Source organism: Chiloscyllium plagiosum, unplaced genomic scaffold (assembly GCF_037043375.1).
Source record: "Chiloscyllium plagiosum isolate Xiang-an unplaced genomic scaffold, Cpla_swu_hap1 HiC_scaffold_29, whole genome shotgun sequence".
NCBI classification, from domain to species: Eukaryota; Metazoa; Chordata; class Chondrichthyes; order Orectolobiformes; family Hemiscylliidae; genus Chiloscyllium; species Chiloscyllium plagiosum.
The window spans coordinates 1,562,690-1,583,841 of NW_028270167.1; the positions used below are offsets into that span (position 1 = coordinate 1,562,690).

At 46.3% G+C, this 21,152-nt stretch overlaps 1 protein-coding gene across 2 annotated transcripts in view; it reads left to right on the top strand.

The window, feature by feature from the left end:
* Positions 1 to 618: 618 nt before the first annotated feature.
* The window catches only part of usp2a (ubiquitin specific peptidase 2a), a 127,842-nt gene continuing 107,308 nt past the window's right edge, over positions 619 to 21,152 (top strand). Inside the window, exons 1-2 of one of the 2 annotated variants that reach the window (XM_043677740.2) lie at positions 619 to 709; positions 6,957 to 7,062. The gene's annotated coding sequence lies outside the window, so the exon portion shown is untranslated. Of the gene's footprint in view, positions 710 to 6,956; positions 7,063 to 16,536; positions 16,693 to 21,152 lie in introns of those variants that run through there. The other variant, XM_043677742.2, reaches the window with a different exon arrangement.

Here is a 21,152-nt window from a genome sequence, read left to right on the forward strand (position 1 = left end):
CAGGGACAGGGACAGAGGGACAGGGACAGAGAGAGGGACAGGGACAGGGACAGGGACAGGGGGAGAGGGACAGGGAGAGGGAGAGGGACAGAGGGAGAGGGACAGGGAGAGGGAGAGGGACAGAGACAGGGACAGAGAGAGGGACAGGGAGAGGGACAGAGACAGGGAGAGGGACAGGGAGAGGGAGAGGGACAGGGAGAGGGAGAGGGACAGGGACAGAGGGAGAGGGAGAGGGACAGGGAGAGGGACAGGGACAGGGAGAGGGACAGGGAGAGGGAGAGGGACAGGGAGAGGGACAGGGACAGAGGGACAGGGACAGAGAGAGGGACAGGGACAGAGGGACTGGGACAGAGAGAGGGACAGGGACAGGGAGAGGGAGAGGGACAGGGACAGGGACAGAGGGAGAGGGACAGGGAGAGGGAGAGGGACAGAGGGAGAGGGACAGGGACAGGGACAGAGGGAGAGGGACAGGGAGAGGGAGAGGGACAGGGACAGAGGGACAGGGACAGGGACAGAGGGAGAGGGACAGGGACAGAGGGAGAGGGACAGGGAGAGGGAGAGGGACAGAGGGACAGAGACAGGGACAGAGGGAGAGGGACAGAGACAGGGACAGGGAGAGGGACAGGGACAGAGGGAGGGCCCGGAGCCGCAAACCTCCCTGGAGCAGCTGCTGAGAACCCTCCTTTTCTCTGGACACTCACTGGGAGCTGTAAGTGCAAACCCTGGGGATATTTTACTGTTTAAATTGTTTGTGATTCTGAACAGAAAGCTGAAATCCAACGATTGGGATCACGGAGCGAACTAACGAGCAGGAGAGGGGCCGGGGGGGGGGGGGGGGCCGGGGGGGGGGGGGGGACCGGGGACCGGGGACCGGGGACCGGGGGCCGGGGGGGGGGGTTCATATTTTCATGGGATGTGAGTGGGAGCGGCGGGGCCAATCCTTCCTGCCCGCCCGGAGGTGCAGCTCTCCCGCCTGAACCGCGAGGAGGGACAGCCCCTCTCCCTGTGCCCATAGGCAGGGAGTTCCGGAATCTGACCCAGTGACACTGAACACATGGCCATATGTTTCCAAACCAGGACGGGGAGCGGCTTGGGACCTGGGGAACTTGCAGGGGGTGGTGTTCCCCTGGATCTACTGCCCTGGTCCATTTTAGGTGGTACAGTTAGAAGATGCCACCAAAGGTGCCTTGGTAAGTTAAAGCAGTGGATGCCCATCAAGCGGCTGATTTGTCCTGGATGGCGTCAAACTTTTTTGAGTATTGTAGGAGCTGCACCCATCCAGACAAGTGGGGAGTATTAGAGTTGAAGAGTGTGGTGCTGGAAAAGCACAGCAGGTCAGGCAGCATCCGAGGAGCTGGAGAGTCGACGTTTCAGGCATAAGCCCTTCATCAGGAATGAGGCTTGTGGGCCAAGGGCACTGAGAGATAATTGGGGGGGGGGGGGGATGGTTGGGGGAAGGTAGCTGGGAATGCAATAGGTAGGGGAGAAGGGTGGAGTGGAGAAAGTGAGGTCTGCAGATGCTGGAGATCAAAGTTGAAACTTTATTGCTGGAACAGCACAGCAGGTCAGAAACGTCGAATCTCCTGTTCCCTGGATGCTGCCTGACCTGCTGTGCTGTTCCAGCAATAAAGTTTCAACAGAAGAGTGGAGTGGACAAGTGGGAAGGAAGATGGACAGGTCAGGAGGGTGGTGCCGAGTTGGAGGCTGAGGACTGTGATAACGTCGGGGAGGGGAAATGAGGAAGCTGTTAGAAATCCACATTGATCCCGTGTGGTTGCAGGGTCCCAAGGTGGGGAATATGAGGCGTTCCTCCTCCAGGTGTCGGGTAGTAATGGTTTGGCAGTGGAGGAGGCCCAGGACCTGCATGTCCTTGACTGAGTGGGAGGGGAAGTTGAAGTGTTTAGCCATGGGGCAGTGGGGTTGGTTGGTGCAGGTGTCCCAGAGATGTTCTCTGAAATGTTCCGCAAGTAGGCGTGTCCATGTTCCTTCCCATCTATCTGCTCCACCCTCCTCTCCGACTTATCACCTTCAACCCCACCTGCGTCTACCCATCACATTCCCTGCTACCTCCTCCCAGTCCCACCCCCCTCCAATTTATCTCTCAGCCCCCTTGGGCCACAAACCTTATTCCTGATGAAGACCTCCTCAGGTGCTGCCTGACCTGCTGTGCTTTTCCAGCACCACATTTTTTGACTTTGATCTCCAGCATCTGCAGGCCTCAATTTCTCCAACTGGGGAGTATTCCATCACAGTCCTTGTAGATGGTGGACAGGCTTTGGAAAGTTGGGGTGAGTTACTTGCTGCAGGATTCCAAGCCTGTCCTTGAAGCCTCACTATTTATGCAGCTGGTCCAGTTCAGTTTCTGGTCAGATGGTAATTCTGCAGATGTTGATTCTGGAGGAAGTTAGTGATAATAATGATGTTAGATTTGCTCTCAGTGGAGGAGGTTACTGCCTAGCATCTTGTGGTGTAACTAGTGACCCTCCCCACACAGAGGGCTTGGAGGACAGTAATTTAACAAAAACTTCTGTCTTGTTCTGAAGATGAGGCTGTCATTGGACTGAGTTCCTATGGGTACTGTCAACCACCATCAATGCGCCCATTGAGCTTTCTTTGCCACTTCACACGATTCTAGCTGATCCAATTGGAACATCATCTCCTCATTCTAAAATAGCCGAAAATCTCTGGCTGCTTATTCATCAGGAATTCATCTACATCTGCCTTTAAATGATTCAATGACCCCACTCCACTGCTCTCTGGAAAAGAGAGTTCCAAAGTCTTAGAGAAACAAGGAAACTTGGAATATGAGTAAAACCATTTGGCCCTTTCATCCTGCTCCATCATTCCAGATGACTTTAGCTGATCCTGTATGTCAGTGCCATTTTCCTCCTTTCTCCCCAGTCTCCTTGTTGCCTTCAAGATCTAAAAATGTATCTATCCCATTTTTGAATATAGTCATTGATCTGACCTCCACAACCTTCTGTGGTAACTGTTATGACACGGGGTAAATCCCTCTGCTAATTTAAACCCACCTCACACCTTATTCTGTTAAATTTGGAGAGGCAAAGAACTATCACAGAAATTAACAATTTTATTATTTAAGTCCAACAGAGAACATTGAAGCAACAGTTATTTACAACCCCTTCCTCTTAAACTGATCTTTTACCTCCCATTCTACAATACTGGTCTGATTTTTAAAAATCCCAGATTAAGATTTACAAAAAAAAAATCACGTTTCAAACCCAGCCAGATTTGTCAATTCTCCTTTGTAGATTTGACTCTGTACATTTTCTTCTGAGTTTTCCGGGCTTGTCTCTTCGGTCATTTGCTGCACAACATTTCTGATGGACAGGAACCTTTCAGAGAGTTATTTGGCTAGCAGTCTATATTTGTTGGTTTTCTTGGCAGTTCTCCCCCTAACTGTTCAAAAAAATCTGGTTTTATACCCCAAAACATCGGATCATTTCATTGGTTTGATGTCATCAAAACATGAAATTCAAATTTGATTGGATTTTGGTATCTTGGGGCATCTTAAACTGATTGGCCAAATTCAAATTTGTTGTGTATCATGGCAACTCAGTTGCACTATTGGTTTCACAGTCAAATGTTACATTTTAAATTCTTTCAGCACAGTCTGTGCCTCTCTAAGTCCGTGCCAGCTTTCAGTCTCTCTTAAAGGTACAGTACGCACCTACATCTTCATAACAATAACAAATTCCATAGGTTGACCACCCTCTGAGTGAAGAAATGTTCCTTTATCTCAGTCTTAAAGCTGTGACCCAGGTTCTAGACTCCCCAGCCAGGGGACTGTCCTCGCTGCATCGAATCTGTCCAGCTTTGTTAGAATTTTATGCGTTTCAATCAGATTCTCTCCTTCTAAACACCAGTGAATACAAGCCCTGGTTGAGCTGATCTCTCCTCATGTGAAAACGGAGTTAAAGCTCCAGGAAGGTTAGTGTTGACCTTATTAGATAGTACTGCAGCCCTAAAGGCTTGAATGGACTGATTCAAATGGTCAGAAACCACTAAATCCTTCAGAATTTCTGTGTCATTTCTGTAGCAAAGCTCTTTCCCTTGCTAGCTCAAGCTGACACACAGTCAAGTCTGTGCAGGTCTGGGCAATGCGGTTGGTCAGTGCTGTGTTGTGTGGGATTGCAGCTGATCCATTATGTTACACAGCGTTGATACACTACATCACTGCTGTTGCATTGTGCAGGATATTTGTAACCATTGCAGGAATTGGATACTTCAGGAATTGTCGCAATTAGATTTCTTGTGAAATATGTCATTCTGAATTTTAAAAATCCTAATGTGGTAGGAATTTTCACCATCCCAAATTTTCTAAAATGTTTTACAGTTTTACTGCATGACAAAGAACACCGATTACTGCCTCAGGTTTTGAATGTCGTTCCTGTTGTAAAACTTTTTAAAATGCCGTCTTATACACAATAAGATCCTTGAAATGATCAGATAATCAGTTTTAGTGACACTGGCTGAGGAATAAATATTGCCCGTAACTCCAGGGAGAGTTCCTCAGCTCTCCTTGAAACGGGATCTATTCTGTCAACCTGAAAGAGGCCTTGGTGTAATGTCACATCCCAAATGTGTTTGGATGAAAGAATACACACCAGGCCTTCAATAATAGAAACTGCAGAGAAACACTACTGACGACCATTAGGTACAGGAGCATTTCAACCCAGTGATTAGCATGTAAAGGGTTAAACTTCCAGTCTTGTGTGGATGGAGTGTTAGAATTAATCAGTGTAATCAGACCCAGTGTACAAGGTCTATAACTTGCTTATTCCAAGTGGAACCGCCAGTTCCTAGAAATAATATTTAATACTGTTTCAATTAACTATGTGGTTCAGTTTAGAGATTGAGAATTGATTTTTCTTTTATTTGTTGCTGATAACCATCTAACAACATCAAACCCTTTGTCTCAGCCCTACCTTGTAGCCTTGTGAAGTTTGTATTTGATGTGCAAATCCTGTAAAATAGATTTTGTTTATACCTGTAACTCACTTTTATGTATAACCTTGAGCTGTATTTCTAGCCTGTTTTCTCATTGTGAAACATTTCGACTACACTGCAGGGTAAGGTCATTACACAAAACACAAAGATTACAATTCTCACCTTTCATTTGTCCCCACTTTTCCTCCTCCAATCTCATTTTTATTTTAAAGGCTAATCTATATTTATATAAAAATGTAAGTTTTGAAAAGATATTCTTGTAAATTTGAACACTACCTACAGATGTATTGGGATTACTACCTGATTCACATGCAAACAGGCAAAGGGTAAATAAGGTGGAAGTGAGGACTGCAGATGCTGGAGATCAGAGTCAAGATTAGAGTGGTGCTGGAAAAGCACAGCAGGTCAGGCAGCACCTGATGAAGAACTTTTGCCCGACACGTTGATTTTCCTGCTCCTCGGATGCTGCCTGACTTGCTGTGCTTTTCCAGCACCACTCTAATCTTGAAAGGGTAGCTAAAGTTGAGTTAAATATGTGGCACAGAGTTTGGTGTGAAATGGGTTTCAGTTTGCAGGGCATTGGCACTAGGACTGGGGCAGAAGGGAACTGTTTTGCTGGAATGGGCTTCACTTGAATCATGCAGTGTCATGGCAGACTGAATAACTAGGATCTGTAGAGAGGGTTTGAACCTAATTAGAGGAGGGTTTTTGTTAGTGAGGGGTTGACATAGACTTACAAAGCAAAGGATATGGTACGGTTCAAGTAAGAGGGAGGTATTTAGATAAAGTGTACACTCATTGAAAATCTTCTAGGAGAAAGTGAGGACTGCAGATGCTGGAGATCAGAGCTGAAAGTGTGTTGCTGGAAAAGTGTAGCAGGTCAGGCAGCATCCAAGGAGCAGGAGAATCGACGTTTCGGGCATGAGCCCTTCTTCAGGAATGAGGAAAGTGTGCCAAGCAGGCTAAGATAAAAGGGAGGACGGACTTGGGGGAGGGGCGTTGGAAATGCGATAGGTGTAAGGAGGTTAAGGTGAGGTGATAGGCCGGGGTGAGGGTGGAGAGGTCAGGAAGAAGATTGCAGGTTAGGAAGGTGGTGCTGAGTTCAAGGGTTGGGACTGAATCAAGGTGGGGGGAGGGGAAATGAGGAAACTGGAGAAATCTGAGTTCATCCCTTGTGGCTGGAGGGTTCCTAGGTGGAAGATGAGGCGCTCTTCCTCCAACCGTCGTGTTGCTATGGTCTGGCGATGGAGGAGTCCAAGGACCTGCATGTCCTTGATGGAGTGGAAGGGGGAGTTGAAGTGTTGAGCCACGGGGCGGTTGGGTTGGTTGGTGCGGGTGTCCCAGAGGTGTTCTCTGAAACGTTCCGTAAATAGGCGGCCTGTCTCCCCAGTATAGAGGAGGCCACATCGGGTGCAGCGGATGCAGTAAATGATGTGTGTGGGGGTGCAGGTGAATATGTGGCGGATATGGAAGGATCCCTTGGGGCCTTGGAGGGAAGTGAGGGGGGAGGTGTGGGCGCAAGTTTTGCATTTCTTGCAGTTCCAGGGGAAGGTGCCGGGAGTGGAGGTTGGGTTGGTGGGGGGTGTGGACCTGACGAGGGAGTCACAGAGGGAGTGGTCTTTTCGGAACGCTGATAGGGGAAGGGAGGGAAATATATCCCTGGTGGTGGGGTCCGTTTGGAGGTGGCGGAAATGGTGATGGATGATACGATGTATATGGAGGTTGGTGGGGTGGTAGGTGAGGACCAGTGGGGTTCTGTCCTGGTGGCGATTGGGCGGAAATGGCGATGGATGATCGCCACCAGGACAGAACCTCAGCCCCTATGTCTTATGATCTTATGGAAACTCATTCTGAAAACAACCTCTTCTTGCCCACAAGGTACAGATTGGTTGAAATGCTCTGGGGGTATGTTCAGGAGGTGCTTACAGTGACGGTTATGTTTTTGGGGAGAGAATGCCTTTAATCTTTCCATTTTCCGTTTTTAGATCCCTGGCACTTTAGTTTCTTCACCTGAGACCAGATGTGGAGTAAACAGGACTCCCTGCAGAAGGAAAATTCAGATGCTGTGACGACTGGAAACAACCAGAGCAGGTAAACCTGTACCGAGCTGCTGCACTCATTGGTAGGAGTCAGACTTGCACCTGTGTTGCATTCTTCACCCTCTCAATACATCCGAAAGCACTTTGCAACTGATTAATTCTTTCTGAATTGTAGTCAGGAACAGCAATCATTTTGACAATGTTTAAATTATGTGAAATTGTTTGTGGGATTAATATTGATAAATACATGAGGAAGGCCTCTTGTGTTGAAACAGTGTTACAGCGTCATCTATGTCTACCAGCCTCTGCTGGAATTGGCCACCCTTTGTCTTCACCCTAAGGATAGCAATTACATTTCTCTGTAGTCAGATTCACCCTCCTCTACAGTCTCACAAACACTCACCCCCCCCCCCCCCCCACCATTCATAACCCCTCACCACTCCGACCCCTCCTCCCACCCCCCACCTCTCCCTCCAATTAACAACGACAATAAATAAGTGGAGACAGGATCAGGTTCCTCAGATGTAACTCACATTTGCTCCAGATCCTTTCAAGCCCTTCAGTGGATCATACAATTTGGGAGCTGGTATGGACCATTCTGCCCCTCAAATCTGCTCTGCCAATCAATAGGATTGTGACCAATCAGCAACCTCGATTCCCCCTTCCAACCTGACTCCCCAATCCTTGATTTTGTTAAAGTTCGGAATGATAATCTTAAATATAGTCAGTATCAAAGTATCAACAACTCGGTGCGGTATAAAATTTGAGAAGATTACCCTTGAATAAAAAACTCCAAACTGTGCAGCCGGGGAAATCCACCTCCCAGCATCTACTTCCTCAAACCCACTAAGAATGTTTCAATGAGATCATCTTTTATTCTCCTAAAATCTAAGGAATACATCCCATTCTAGAACTCTCTACACAAGTTAAACCTTCCATCCCAGAAATGAATCTAGTGAACACTCATTGATTAAAAAAAACCATCTAAATTAGACAGCCCCTAAAGACGCGGTAGGCAGCATCTGTTTTGCACTGTACATCAATCTCTCAACAAATATCTCCCACACACGAGCTCCAATTGTTTCGCAGCATCACAACCTCTTTAAACAGATTTCTGCTTCATGTATCCAACTCTCTGTCTTGTCATTATTAATCTTGGAGAAAGTGGTGATTCCAGAGCAGGGTCTTGGAGCTATCCCTACGCTCCAACAAATGCAACTGGGGTAGTTTGAATTTCTGAACACCACCATCACCCTGAACTCTACCAACTCCCAGAATATCAGAGTCAGTATAGGTGGAAGTTAAGAACAGCAAGGTAACAGCCACGGCTTTTGGGGGTTTTCTACAGAGCACCTAATAGCAGTGGAGAGATTGAAGAACTCATAGGTGAGCAGCTTCTGTAAAAATGCAGATGTAGCAGGGTTGTTGTTATGGTTGATTTCAACTTTCCCCAATATCGACTGGAACCTCCTTAGTGCAGATGGTTTGGATGGAGCCGTTTTTGTCAGGTGTGTTCAGGAGGGTTTCCTTACTCAGTATGTAGACAGACCGATGAGGGGAGAGGTCATTTTGGATTTGGTGCTCGGCAACGAGCCAGGACAGGTGTCAGATCTCGTGGTGGGAGAGCACTTTGGTGAAAGTGATCACAACTGTCTCACATTTAGCATAGCCTTGAGAGTGAAAGGAGCAGTTACCGAGGGAAGATATTTAATTGGGGAAAAGGAAATTATGACGCTATCAGACAGGAGTTGGGAATTACAGACTGGGAGTAATTGTTCCACAGAAAGGGCAAAGCAGACATGTGGAGACTATTTAAGGAGCAGTTGTTGCGAGTGATGCACGAATTTGTTCCTCTGAGACAGGTAAGAGGGGTAAGATTAAGGAACCTCGGATAACGAGAATAGAGGAGCTTCTCGTCAAAAGGAAGAAGGCAGCTTACGTAAGGTGGAGGAAGCAAGGATCTAGCACAGCTTTAGAGGATTACAGGCTTGCTAGAAAGGAGCTCAGAATTGGACTGAAGAGAGCCAGGAGAGGGCACGAAAAAGGCTTGGCAAGAAGGTTGAGGGAGAACCCAAAGGCATTTTACTCGTACATGAGAAATAAGAGCAGGATCAGGGAGAAGGTAGGGCCAGTCAGGGATAGTGTAGGGAACTTGTGTATGGAGTCTGAGCAGATAGGGGAAGCCCTAAATGAGTTTTTTGCTTTGGTTTTCACCAAGGAAAGGGAACTTGTTGTAAATGAAAACTTAGAGGAGCTGGGATACAGGCTTGATCAGATCAAGATTGATGAAGTTGATGTGCTAGAAATTTTGGAAAACATTAAGATTGATAAGTCCCCAGGGCAAGACCAGCTTTATCTGAGGCTGCTCCGGTAAGCGAGAAAGGAGGTTGCTAAGCCGCTGGTGCGGATATTTGCCTCCTCACCCTCCATGGGAGTCGTACCAGAGGATTGGAAGGAGGCAAATGTTGTTCCTCTTTTGAAGAAGGGTAATAGAGAAATCCCTGACAATTACAGACCAGTCAGTCTCACATCTGTGGTCAGCAAAGTTTTGGAAAGAATTCTGAGGGATAGGATTTATGACTATTTGGCAAAGCATAGTGTGATTAAAGGCAGTCAGGATGGCTTTGTGAGGGGCAGGTCATGCCTCACAAATCTTATTAAGTTCTTTGAGGAGGTGTCAAGACAGTTCGATGACGGTCGAGCAGTAGATGCGGTGTATATAGACTTCAGCAAGGCATTAGATTAGATTAGATTACTTACAGTGTGGAAACAGGCCCTTCGGCCCAACATGTCCACACTGACCTTCCAAAGAGCAACCCACCCAGACTCATTCCCCTACATTTACCCCTTCACCTAACACTATGGGCAATTTACCATGGCCAGTTCACCTAACCTACAGTTCCCCATGGTAGGCTCATTCATAAAGTCAGGAAGTATGGGATACAAGGAGATTTGGCTATCTGGATTCAGAACTGGCTGGCTGACAGAAGGCAGAGAGTAGGTTGTAGATGGAAAGTATTCTGCCTGGAGGTCAGTGTTGAGTGGGGTCCCACAGCGCTCTGTTTTTGGGCCTCTGCTCTTTGTAGTTTTTATAAATGACTTGGATGAGGAGGTTGAGGGGCGGGTAAGTAAATTTGCAGATGACACAAAGGTTGGGGGTGTCATTGATAGTATAGAGGGATACTGCAGGCTGCAGGGCGACATAGACAGGATGCAGAGCTGGGCTGAGAAATGGTAGATGGGATTCAACATGGATAAATGCGAAGTGATGCATTTTGGAAGGTTGAACTCGAATGCTGTATATAGGATTTAAGACAGGATTATTGGCAGTGTGGAGGAACAGAGGGATCTGGGTGTGCAAGTACATAGATCCCTCAAAGTTGCCACCCAAGTGGATAGGGTTGTTAAGAAAGCATATGGTGTTTTTGCTTTCATTAACAGGGGGATCGAGTTTAAGAGCCGCGAGGTTTTGCTGCAGCTCTACAAGTCCCTGATGAAACCACACTTGGAATATTGTGTCCAATTCTGGTCTCCCTATTATAGGAAAGATACAGAGGCTTTGGAGAGGGTGCAAAGGTTTATCAGGATGCTGCCTGGACTGGAGGGCTTGCCTTATGAAGAGAGGTTGAATAAGCTCGGACTTTTCTGTCTGGAGAGAAGGAGGAAGAGAGGAGACCTGATCGAGGTGTACAAAATAATGAGTGGAATAGATCGAGTCAATAGCCAGAGACATTTCCCCAGGGCAGGATTGACTGGTACGAGGGGTCATAGTTTGAAGATATTAGGAGGAAGGTATAAAGGAGATGTCAGAGGTAGGTTCTTTACGCAGAGAGTTGTGAATGCATGGAATGCGTGTGGTGGTGGAAGCAGAGTCATTGGGGCTATTTAAGCGACTGCTGGACATGCACATGGATAGCAGTGAGTTGAGAGGTGTGTAGGTTAAGTTACTATATTTTACATTAGGATTAAATCTCGGCACAACATCGTGGGCCAAAGGGCCTGTTCTGTGCTGGACTTTTCTATGTTCTATCACAATGTTCTTTGGTAAAACAATACTTTGTCGAAGTACAACAAGGGTCAGTTCAGGTATCAGATCTTCTCTCTGTCTCAAATGAATGTAAACAGTATCTGCATGAGGAGGAAATGCCTTTTTTGTTTGCAACTGCAGGGAATGTCAAATTCCAATGTTTGTTTTTTCTTGAGATGCAAAGACTATACAGAACTCCTTTAGAATAAAATAAACATTTATTCTCACAAGTACCTTTACATGAAAAATAATGAAAAAGCTTGATAAATTGTCCCTATATTAGTGAGAGAAGTCATACATAATAATAAAAAGCAAATTAAGATAAAGTTCACCAAGGTTCAGTTAATGGCTCCTGCACTGGGGAAAGCTGATTAAGGAATGATGACGACATGGTTGGGTTGGGATTGTCTTTCCTGTCCTTCAGGCATCCAGACCCAGCTGCGACCTGAGGGCTTGGCCCAGCTGGCATGGGGGGAGTCAGCCCGGGATTTGTTCCTTGCTCACTGGAGACCTCAGCCCGGGGTGGAGCTGTGTCCGGGCTCATCCTGGTATTACTGCCAGAACCCCCCTCCTTCACCTGCCATCTCTGGGCTTAAAGAAGAGCAAACGAAGAAAAAGAGTTAAAGTAAAAAGTAGAAAAACAATGGAAGACAGAAAGCAGACAGGAGTGGACAAGCTCCCCACTCGCCTCTTCATCTCCCCACTCCCCCTCCCCTCTCCCCCTCCCTCACCACCCCCACTCCTTCTCCCCGCCCCCTCCACCTCCCCTCTCCCTGCCCCTCCATCTCCCCTCTCCCCGCCCCTCCCTTGCCCCTCCCTTGCCCCTCCCTCGCCCCTTCCCCTCTCCCCCTCTACGCCCTCTCTCCCCCTCCCCTCCACGCCCTCTCTCCCCTTTCCCCCCCTCTCCCCCATCCCCCTCCCATGCCAACCCCCCTCCTCCACCACCACCCCCATCACCACCACCGTGAAAGAATTTAGTCCCCTTTCTTGTCACAGAGTCGTAGAGCTGTACAACATGGAAACAAACTCTTAGGTCCAACTCGTCCATGCTGACCAGATATCCTAAATTAATCTATCTCCATTTACCAGCACCTGGCCCATATCCCTCCAAACCCTTCCTATTCATATACCCATCCAAATGCCTTTTAAATGTTGCAATTGTACCAGCCTCCACCACTTCCTCTGGCAGCTCATTCCATACACGTACCACCCTCTGTGTGAAAAAGTTGCCCCTTAGGTCTCTTTTATATCTTTCCCCTCTCACCCTAAACCTATGTCCTCTAGTTCTGGACTCCCCCACCCCAGGGAAAAGACTTTGCCTATTTACCCTGTCCATGCCCCTCATGATTTTGTAAACCTCTATAAGGTCACCCCTCAGCCTCCGACGCCCCAGGGAAAACAGCCCCAGCCTGTTCAGCCTCTCCCTACAGCTCAAATCCTCCACCCTGGCAACATCCTTGTAAATCTTTTCTGAACCCTTTCAAGTTTCACAACATCATTCATGTAGCAGGGAGACCAGAATTGCACGCAATACTGTATTCCAAAAGTGGTCTAACCAATGTCCTGTAACATGACCTCCCAACTAAAGGCAAGCATACCAAACGCTGCCGCCTTTACCTGCGACTCCTTTATGTGCACAGTTTGTTTAAATGTATAAAGTATTTTTTTGCAATGAAAGGTAATGTTGCCAGCACTCAGCAGGAGAGGGATAACAAAATGACCCTGGACCGACAATACCTCTTGGGTTTCTAATTCCAAACTGAGAGGGCTCCTCCTGAAAACAATGACGGTCCCCATTCCTGAGGATTTCAGGTTGGGAGTTTCTCTCTCTCTCTCTCTCTCTCTCTCCAAGCCAGGACCCAGTTCCTGGAATCTTTCTGATCCCGAGGCTGTGCTGCAATGCGCGCCTTTCCCGGGAAGCCGAGCCTGGAAACTGTCGGGACAGTGTCAGGGGGCCTGTAGCTGGCCCACATGAAACTGTGTTTGGGGGTCCCACAGCACACGCTGTGTGTCCACTCCTGCGCGGGACTCCGAGCTGACCCTTCTCTGTAACACTGATCACTTACTGACTGTAACTCGGAGACTTACTGATGTGAGAACATGCTGAAACACATCGTATACACCGCATTCAACACCAAGGATTTAGGTAAAAGGATCGAAAGTGGACAGAGAGAAATTGTTATCAGAAACTCTGAGTCTGGCAGCATCTGTGCGGAGTTCTGGTTACAGTATCTCTTCCTCAGTCTGTTTTTGTTTCTGATTTCCAGCATCTGCAGTTCTTTGGATTTATATTTGTTTAAGAGAGAAATTGTTTCTTGGTAGGGAGTGGAATCTTAAATTTAGAGGTGAGTCATTTAGAGGTGGAGATTGGAAAATCTGGAATTCTGTCCCAAAAAGCTGTTGAGGCAGGACTTTGATCATTTAAAAACTGAGATTGAGGGATTTTTGTTGGGTACAGTACAGTATTAAGGAACATGAAGCCAAAGTAGACCAGTGCAGTTAAGGGACAGATGAGCTGTGAAGTAATTGAATGTTTGAACAGGTGTGAGGGGCTGAATGGCCTCCTTTCCTAGTATTCTTCATCAGTCTCTCATCCACAGATAAACCAGGCCTGAGCATTCTTAGCTTCTAACATGAGGTCAGACATTTTCAGACTATGACTAGATTCCTCCTGCCTCCTAATTTTGTACAAATGCAAGATGCTGTGTTGCTTTGAGGATTGGGCGGCATAATAGCTCAGAGGTTATTACCATCGTGCCTCAGCGCGAGGGACCTGGGTTTGATTCCAGCTTCGGGCGACTGACTGTGTGGAGTTTACACATTCTGTCGTGTCTGCGTGGGTTTCCTTGGGGTGCTCTAGCTTCCTTCCACAGTCCAAAGATGTGCAGGTTTGGTGGACTGGCCATGGGAAATACAGGGTTACAGGGATGGTGTAGGAGGGGGTGGGTCAAACTGGCCTCTTTCTGCGCTCTAAGGATTCTGTGATTTGATGAGATGCTTGTGTTTTCAGCCAAATGCAGAATGTGGTTTGGAAATGGGCCATGAATTAAGGGTGACTTCATTCTTAGTGAAAATGATTTCAATTGATATTGAATCATCTGTATGAGGAGACAAAGAAAGGAAAAGACTCACTTTTTCAAAAAAAAACCTCGTGTTTGGTTCACAGTTTAAATATTTCTGGGCAGCATATTTGAACACTTAATTGTCTTATCCAAAATTGAACAAATGGTGACTGTGTATTGGGAGCTAGTGACTTAGTATTACAATTGCAGACTCTGGTTTAGAGTTTTAAAGAAGTCATGGTGTGGATTCCATGTAAAGGTTAGGTGAATGGGCAACGATTTGTTGGATGGATTATAATGTGGGAAACTGTCAAATTGTCTACTTTTCTGGGAAGAATAGAAAAGTAGCTCATTATATAAATGGAGGGAGATTACAGAATTCTGAAGTTAGGAGAGATCTTGATGTCCTGGGACGTGAATCACATATGTGTAGTATACAGTACAGAAAGTAAGACCAGAAGGCAAAGGAGCAGAAATTAGGCCATTCAGCCCATTGAGTCTGCTCCGCTATTCAGACATGGCTGACAAGTTTCTCAACCTCATTCTCCCACTATAAGACCAAATTGGGTGACTGTAGAGGATATTGATGCTTACTGTAAGGGGATTGGAATATAAAAGAGGCTTTTACTACAGTTGTACAGCATGTTGGTGAGATCACATCTGGAGTACTGTGTACAGTTTTGGTCTCCTTATGTAAGAAATGATGTGATTGCATTAGAGGCAGGTTCACAGAAGGTTCCGTTGACTGAAACCTGAGATTGGGGTTTCGATGAAAGCGATTCAGTATAGAAAGGTTGGGCTAGCTGAGCCAATACCCATTGGCATTTTGAAAAACGGGAGATGATCTTATCGAGATATACAAGATCTTGACAAGTAGATGCATAAATAATGTTTCATCTTGTGGGAGAGAAGGGACACACAAACAGAAGTTGCTGGTGAAACTCAGGAGGTCTGGCAACATCTGTGGAGAGTTCTGAAGGAAGGTCACTGGACCCAAAATGTTAACTCTGCTTTCCATCCACAGATGCTTCCAGATCTGCCAAGTTTCTCCAGTAATTTCTGTTTTTGTTTCAGATTTTCAACATCCACGGTTTTGTGGGGTTTTTTTTGTTTAGAATAAGGCAACATAATTTAATAATAAGTGTCTTCTAAAACAGACTTGAGGAAAAATAATTTTTCTCAGGCTTGTGAATCTTTGGGAATCAGTTTTCTCTGGTTTGTATGTTTATTCCTCTGTGAGAGGGCCCGATGTTGGACTAAGTTGCTTGGACTTTCCTTATCAAACTGTACACCACTTTGAGACGTTTGACTTGTTTCTTCAGACAATGAAAATCCAGTCCTTGGACTCCACTCAGTGACCCCGCGGGAGTAAGGATATTGTGTGGGTGCACTGTGGAAATAGTGGTCCTGGTGGTGTGTCAGGACTTCCAAAATTCCTGGAGTGTTTAAAAGGAGCTGCAGAGAGCCAGCTCCTTTCATTTTCCAGTTAACCTGTTAAGCTTGTTGAAGAGATTACCAGGCAGGAGAGGGTAGGGATGAGAAGGGTGAATGGTCATGAAGATGTTAGTGTACACCTGTCGGGAGCACAGAAAGGAGTTGCTTTTTATTGCTGCTGCTCATTTAAAAAATCATCAAAGTGAGGTATTCAGGCAGTGGCACAAAGTTTGATCAGAGCAGATTATGTACCTAACAAATGAATGTTTGAGGACTTGCTTGGACTAGCAAAATGCTGGATTTTATTCTCCTGTCTCTTCCATTGCTAACCCAATCAAGTCTGCTACCTGCCTTCGTAAAATGCCATCAAGTAGTGTTCGGCACCACTGACTGACTCCAAAGTCTGCATTCCTGATGAAGGGCTTATGCCCAAACTGTCGACTCTCCTGCTTCTGGGATGCTGCCTGACCAGCTGTGCTTTTCCAGTGCCACACTTTTCCACTCTGACTCCAAAGTTGCTTCAGATGCAGTTTATTTCTCTGCATTTAAAATTGCATTGCATCACTGATGTGGTATGGGGTCGGGTCCCAGAAATGCTTGAGGGGTCATGTTCTGAATCCTGGATTGAGAATCAGCTCCAAGGGCCCAGCTGTTGCTGGTGGAATGTACTTGGGCTTACTGCTTTACCAGCTGGCCGTGTCTGTCATTGCCATCCTTATCAGGAAATGAAGAAGGAGGATAATTTTAGATTCACATTCCATTCTGTACAAAGATAGCTAAACCCATGTTAATGCTTTCCCAATCCTGCGAGATGGGAATATGTAACCCAGCATTCTCAATCAACATCAGAGGCTGGGAGAGCTGAAAGTGCGAACCATTGGAGGTTGGAGGAAGGACAGTGCTGATCTTTGGGTGATAACGCTGTTGTAGATTGAGTTTGTGGTTCGAGTGCCAAGGATTTGATTCCTGTTGCTAAAGCTCTGGGAGCAGATCTATACTGGTCAGGGACAGGGAATATTTCACTTAGGAATATAACATTTCTGCTGAAAATGCAGAAATGAACATAGAGAGTCGAAAATGGTGAAAGCTTTCTGTGTCTTCTTGTATTATACAGCAAGTGGGATCTCGATAGGCATGAATTCAGAATAGTTTGGAGTTGGTGAGTTTATAAAAAATGCAATATATGCCACGTGTTGTGGAATTGTAAACTGTTGATGAGAAGGTCTTTATGTTTGTGAACTGGAATCGCAGCAAGAACAACTTGTATTGAAGTTTTAGTTTTAGTTCCATTTAGGTGTTGTTAATTTTCTCTCCTGTTTAGACTGTGGTGTGATGAGCATTAATTCAGTAACAGATGCCTATTTAATTTGCTTACTGTATTCTTTATCGTGGGGCTGGTCATACTACCAAAGGACTTATATATTTCATTTTGTAATTGTTTATGATTGAAACTAAATTTGGATAAGTTTAAAATTGCAGCTTGTAATTATTTATTAACATTACTAATTTGTTTCTAACAAACTCGTTGATTTGTTTTTTTTTGGCTATTCTGTGACAGTTGACTGCAGTTTTTCCTCTCTTCATTGGGACTCTGTGAGGTTTGTCAATGTTCTGGGTATCATCTGCAGATCCCTGGAGAAGTGATGGTCTTTATTGTGTTAAACTGAACTCCTAAAGTGTGTCGTTGAATAGCAAGATGTTAATGCTAGAATCAATAAGCTGTCATTTAACTATCCTACCAAACCTGTACGACACATACACTGTGGAGTTATGATTTGGAGATGCCGGTATCGGACTGCGGTGTACAAAGTTAAAAATCACACAACACCAGGTTATAGTCTAATAGGTTTATTTGGAAGCACTCGCTTTAGGTTAGGTACAGAGTAAAGCTCTCTTTACACTGTCCCCCATCAAACACTCCCAGGACAGGACAGAACAGGGTTAGATCCAGCGTAAAGCTCCCTTGACTTTTACAAATTGAAAGTACAACTTCCTGAACATTGTTAAAAATCACACAACACCAGGTTATAGTCCAACAGGTTTATTTGGAAGCACTAGCTTTCGGAGTGACGCTCCTTTGTCAGGTGGTTGTGGAGTATAAGATCATAAGACACAGAATTTATAGCAAAAGTTTACAGTGTGATGTAACTGAAATTATATATTGAAAAAGACCTGGATTGTTTGTTAAGTCTCTCAACTTTTAGAATGAACACATTGGTTTCAGTTCTTTCATATGTAAATTGCTGAACATTTTTAAAGTTACATTCTCAAGTGAACTTTAACAATAGGTGCCATGTTGGCCCAGAAAATGCACTGAAGGTGTGAGGTGTTCCTGCGTGAGGCTGTCTGTGACACAATGTTCAAACTGATTCTAATCTAAAAAACGGATTTACAGAATCTTACATGGATTCATGCAGTTTTTGAGCAAAATAAAATGTAATTCTGCAAGTACAAATTCACCTCACAAACCTACACGAGTGTGTGTCTGTTGGGGGAGGGGAGGGGGGTTATGAGTGTGTGAGACAGTGTGTGTATGGGTGTGAGTGTAAAGGGGTATAAGTCTGTGGAGGGTGCGTGAGTGTGTGGAAGTGCATGTGTGAGCGTATGAGAGAGGGTCTGTGTGAGTGTGTGGGAATGTAGTTTGTGTGTGTGTCTGTGAGTGTGCCTCTGTCTGTGAGTGTTCGTGTGTGTGTCTGAAACATGCAGTGGGGTCTCCTGTAGTGTGACATGAGCCCAAGGTCCCAGATGAGGCCATCCCCAAGGGTACTCAACTTGGTTATCAGCCTGTGCTTAGTTGCGGCTCATTTCTATCTCCTGAGGAGGTCATTATGGTTTCTCACTGTGGCACATCGGAACTGGTGATCGATGAGTTGAGCATGGTACCCTGTTCTTATGAGGGCATCCTTGAGTACTTCCAGGTGCACATCATGTTCCTCCTCATCTGAACAGATCCTGTTCATGCGCAGGGCTTGTCTATAGGGAATGGCTGTTTTAATGTGTTTTGGGTGGAAGCTGGAGAAATGTAGCATTGTGAGGTTGTCTGCGGTAGAGTGAGGTGCTGAGGTGTCCGTCCTTGATGGAAATGCATGTGTCCAAGAATGAGACAGAATGTGACGGGCACCTGGAAATGCTCAGGGATGCCCTCATAAGAACGGGTTACGATGCTCAACTCATCGACCGCCAGTTCTAACGTGCCACAGCGAGGAGCCGTAATGACCTCCTCAGGAGATAGACATGAGCTGCAACCAACAGGGTACCCTTCGTTGTCCAGTACTTCCCAGGAGCCAATAAACTAGGCCATGTTCTTCACGGCCTGCAGCACATTATCAATGAGGATGAGCACCTCGCCAAGACCTTCCCACACCTCTACTTCTTGCCTTTAAACAACCACGAAACCTCAAACAGATTATTGTTCATAGCAAACTGCCCGGCTTTCAGCACAACACCATACAGCCTTGTCACGGCTGACGCTGCAAGACATGTCGACACGGATACTACCATTACACATGGGGACACCTCCCACATGGAGATACTCAGCCAACGTTGTCTATCTCATACGCTGCAGGCAAAGATGCCCTGAGGCATGGTACATTGGTGAGACCGAGCAGAGGCTATGGCAACGGGTGAACTGGCACCGCACAACAATCACCAGACAGGAGTGTTCCCTCCGAGCGGTCCAGGACATTCAGCCTCGGACCTTCGGGTGACCAAGGTGGACTTTGGGACAGGCAGCAGCGAAAAGTGGCCGAGCAGAGGCTGATAGCCAAGTTCGGTCCCCATGGGGATGGCCTCAACTGGGACCTTGGGTTCATGTCACACTACAGGTGACCCCACTGCACTACACACACGCACACACGGACGCATGCACACGCATACTCACAAACAGACAGACCCATACAGACAGACAGACCCATACAGTCATGTGGACGCTCACAGATACACTCCTACAGTGACACACATACACACACCCTCTCACAGACAGTCATAACCCCCCCCCCCCGCCCCCCAACAGACACACACTCCTATAAGTTTGTGAGGTGAATTTGTACTTGCAGAACTACAATTTATTTTGCTCAAAAACTGCATGAATCCATGTAAGATTCTGTAAATCCGTTTTTTAGATTAGAATCAGTTTGAACATTGTGTCACAGACAGCCTCACACAGGAACACCTCACACCTTCAGTGCATTTTCTGGCCAACATGGCACCTATTGTTAAAGTTCACTTGAGAATGTAACTTTAAAAATGTTCAGCAATTTACATATGAAAGAACTGAAACCAACATGTTCATTCTAAAAGATGAGATACTTAACAAACTATCCAGGTCTTTTTCAATATATAATTTCAGTTCGATCACACTGTAAACTTTTGTTAAATTCTGTGTCTTATGATCTTATACTCCACAACCACCTGACAAAGGAGCGTCACTCCGAAAGCTAGTACTTCCAATTAAACCTGTTGGACTATAACCTGGTGTTGTGTGATTTTTAACTTTGGACACCCTAGTCCAACACCGGCATCTCCAAATCATCCCTCAACACTGTCCCCATCAAACACTCCCAGGACACATACAGAACAGATTTAGATACCAAGTAAAGCTTTCTCCTCAAAGTCCCCATCAAACGTTCCCAAGACAGGGACAGCATAGGGTTACACTCAGAGTAAAGTTCTTTCTATGCTGTTCCAACTATGTGCCTGTCAAAATTTTAGCACTTTCCACACCCAGTAGTGCTCTGGCATCTTGGAGTGAGATTACAAATGTAGAGTGAATTTCTGCATGCTGTGCTATTTCTGGAGCCACTGAAGATGGATTGTGCGTGTCCATTCCATTTAGAACAGCATCAAACTGACAACATGGTGAGGTCATCAGTGTTGCATAGATTTGACTAAATGTTCCATGGGTGAAAGGTTAATTTTCGTAATCCTTGTGCTTTAGGCTTCTGGAGTATTGAGTTACTGCATTACACACACTGCCTCATCTTGGGTGTGATCTGTGGGAAATTAAATATTACAGTTCATGCCTTTGGAATAACACATCATTGTGGATTGTGGGTAGAATCGCAGGCATAGTTTCTAAGGAACCTGCTAAACTTGTTCTCACAGTCAGGGGGTAGTACTGTCAACTCTGAATCAGAAAGATTTGGACTCAAATTGTGTGCAGAGGCTTAGCACATAATGTAGGGTAATGCACAGAGTACAGTGCTGAGGGAGCGCCACACTGTTAGAGTGTCAGTGCTGAGGGATTGCCGTACTGTCGGAGGGTCAGTGCTGAGGGAGAGCCGCACTGTCGGACGGTCAGGGCTGAGGGAATGCCGCACTGTCGGAGTGTCAGTGCTGAGGGAGTGCCGCACTGTCGGAGGGTCAGTGCTGAGGGAGAGCCGCACTGTCGGATGGTCAGGGCTGAGGGAGAGCCGCACTGTCGGACGGTCAGGGCTGAGGGAATGCCGCACTGTCGGAGTGTCAGTGCTGAGGGAGTGCCGCACTGTCAGAGGGTCAGTGCTGAGGGAGTGCCGCACTGTCGGAGTGTCAGTGCTGAGGGAGTGCCGCACTGTCGGAGGGTCAGTGCTGAGGGAGTGCCGCACTGTCGGAGGGTCAGTGCTGAGGGAGTGCCGCACTGTT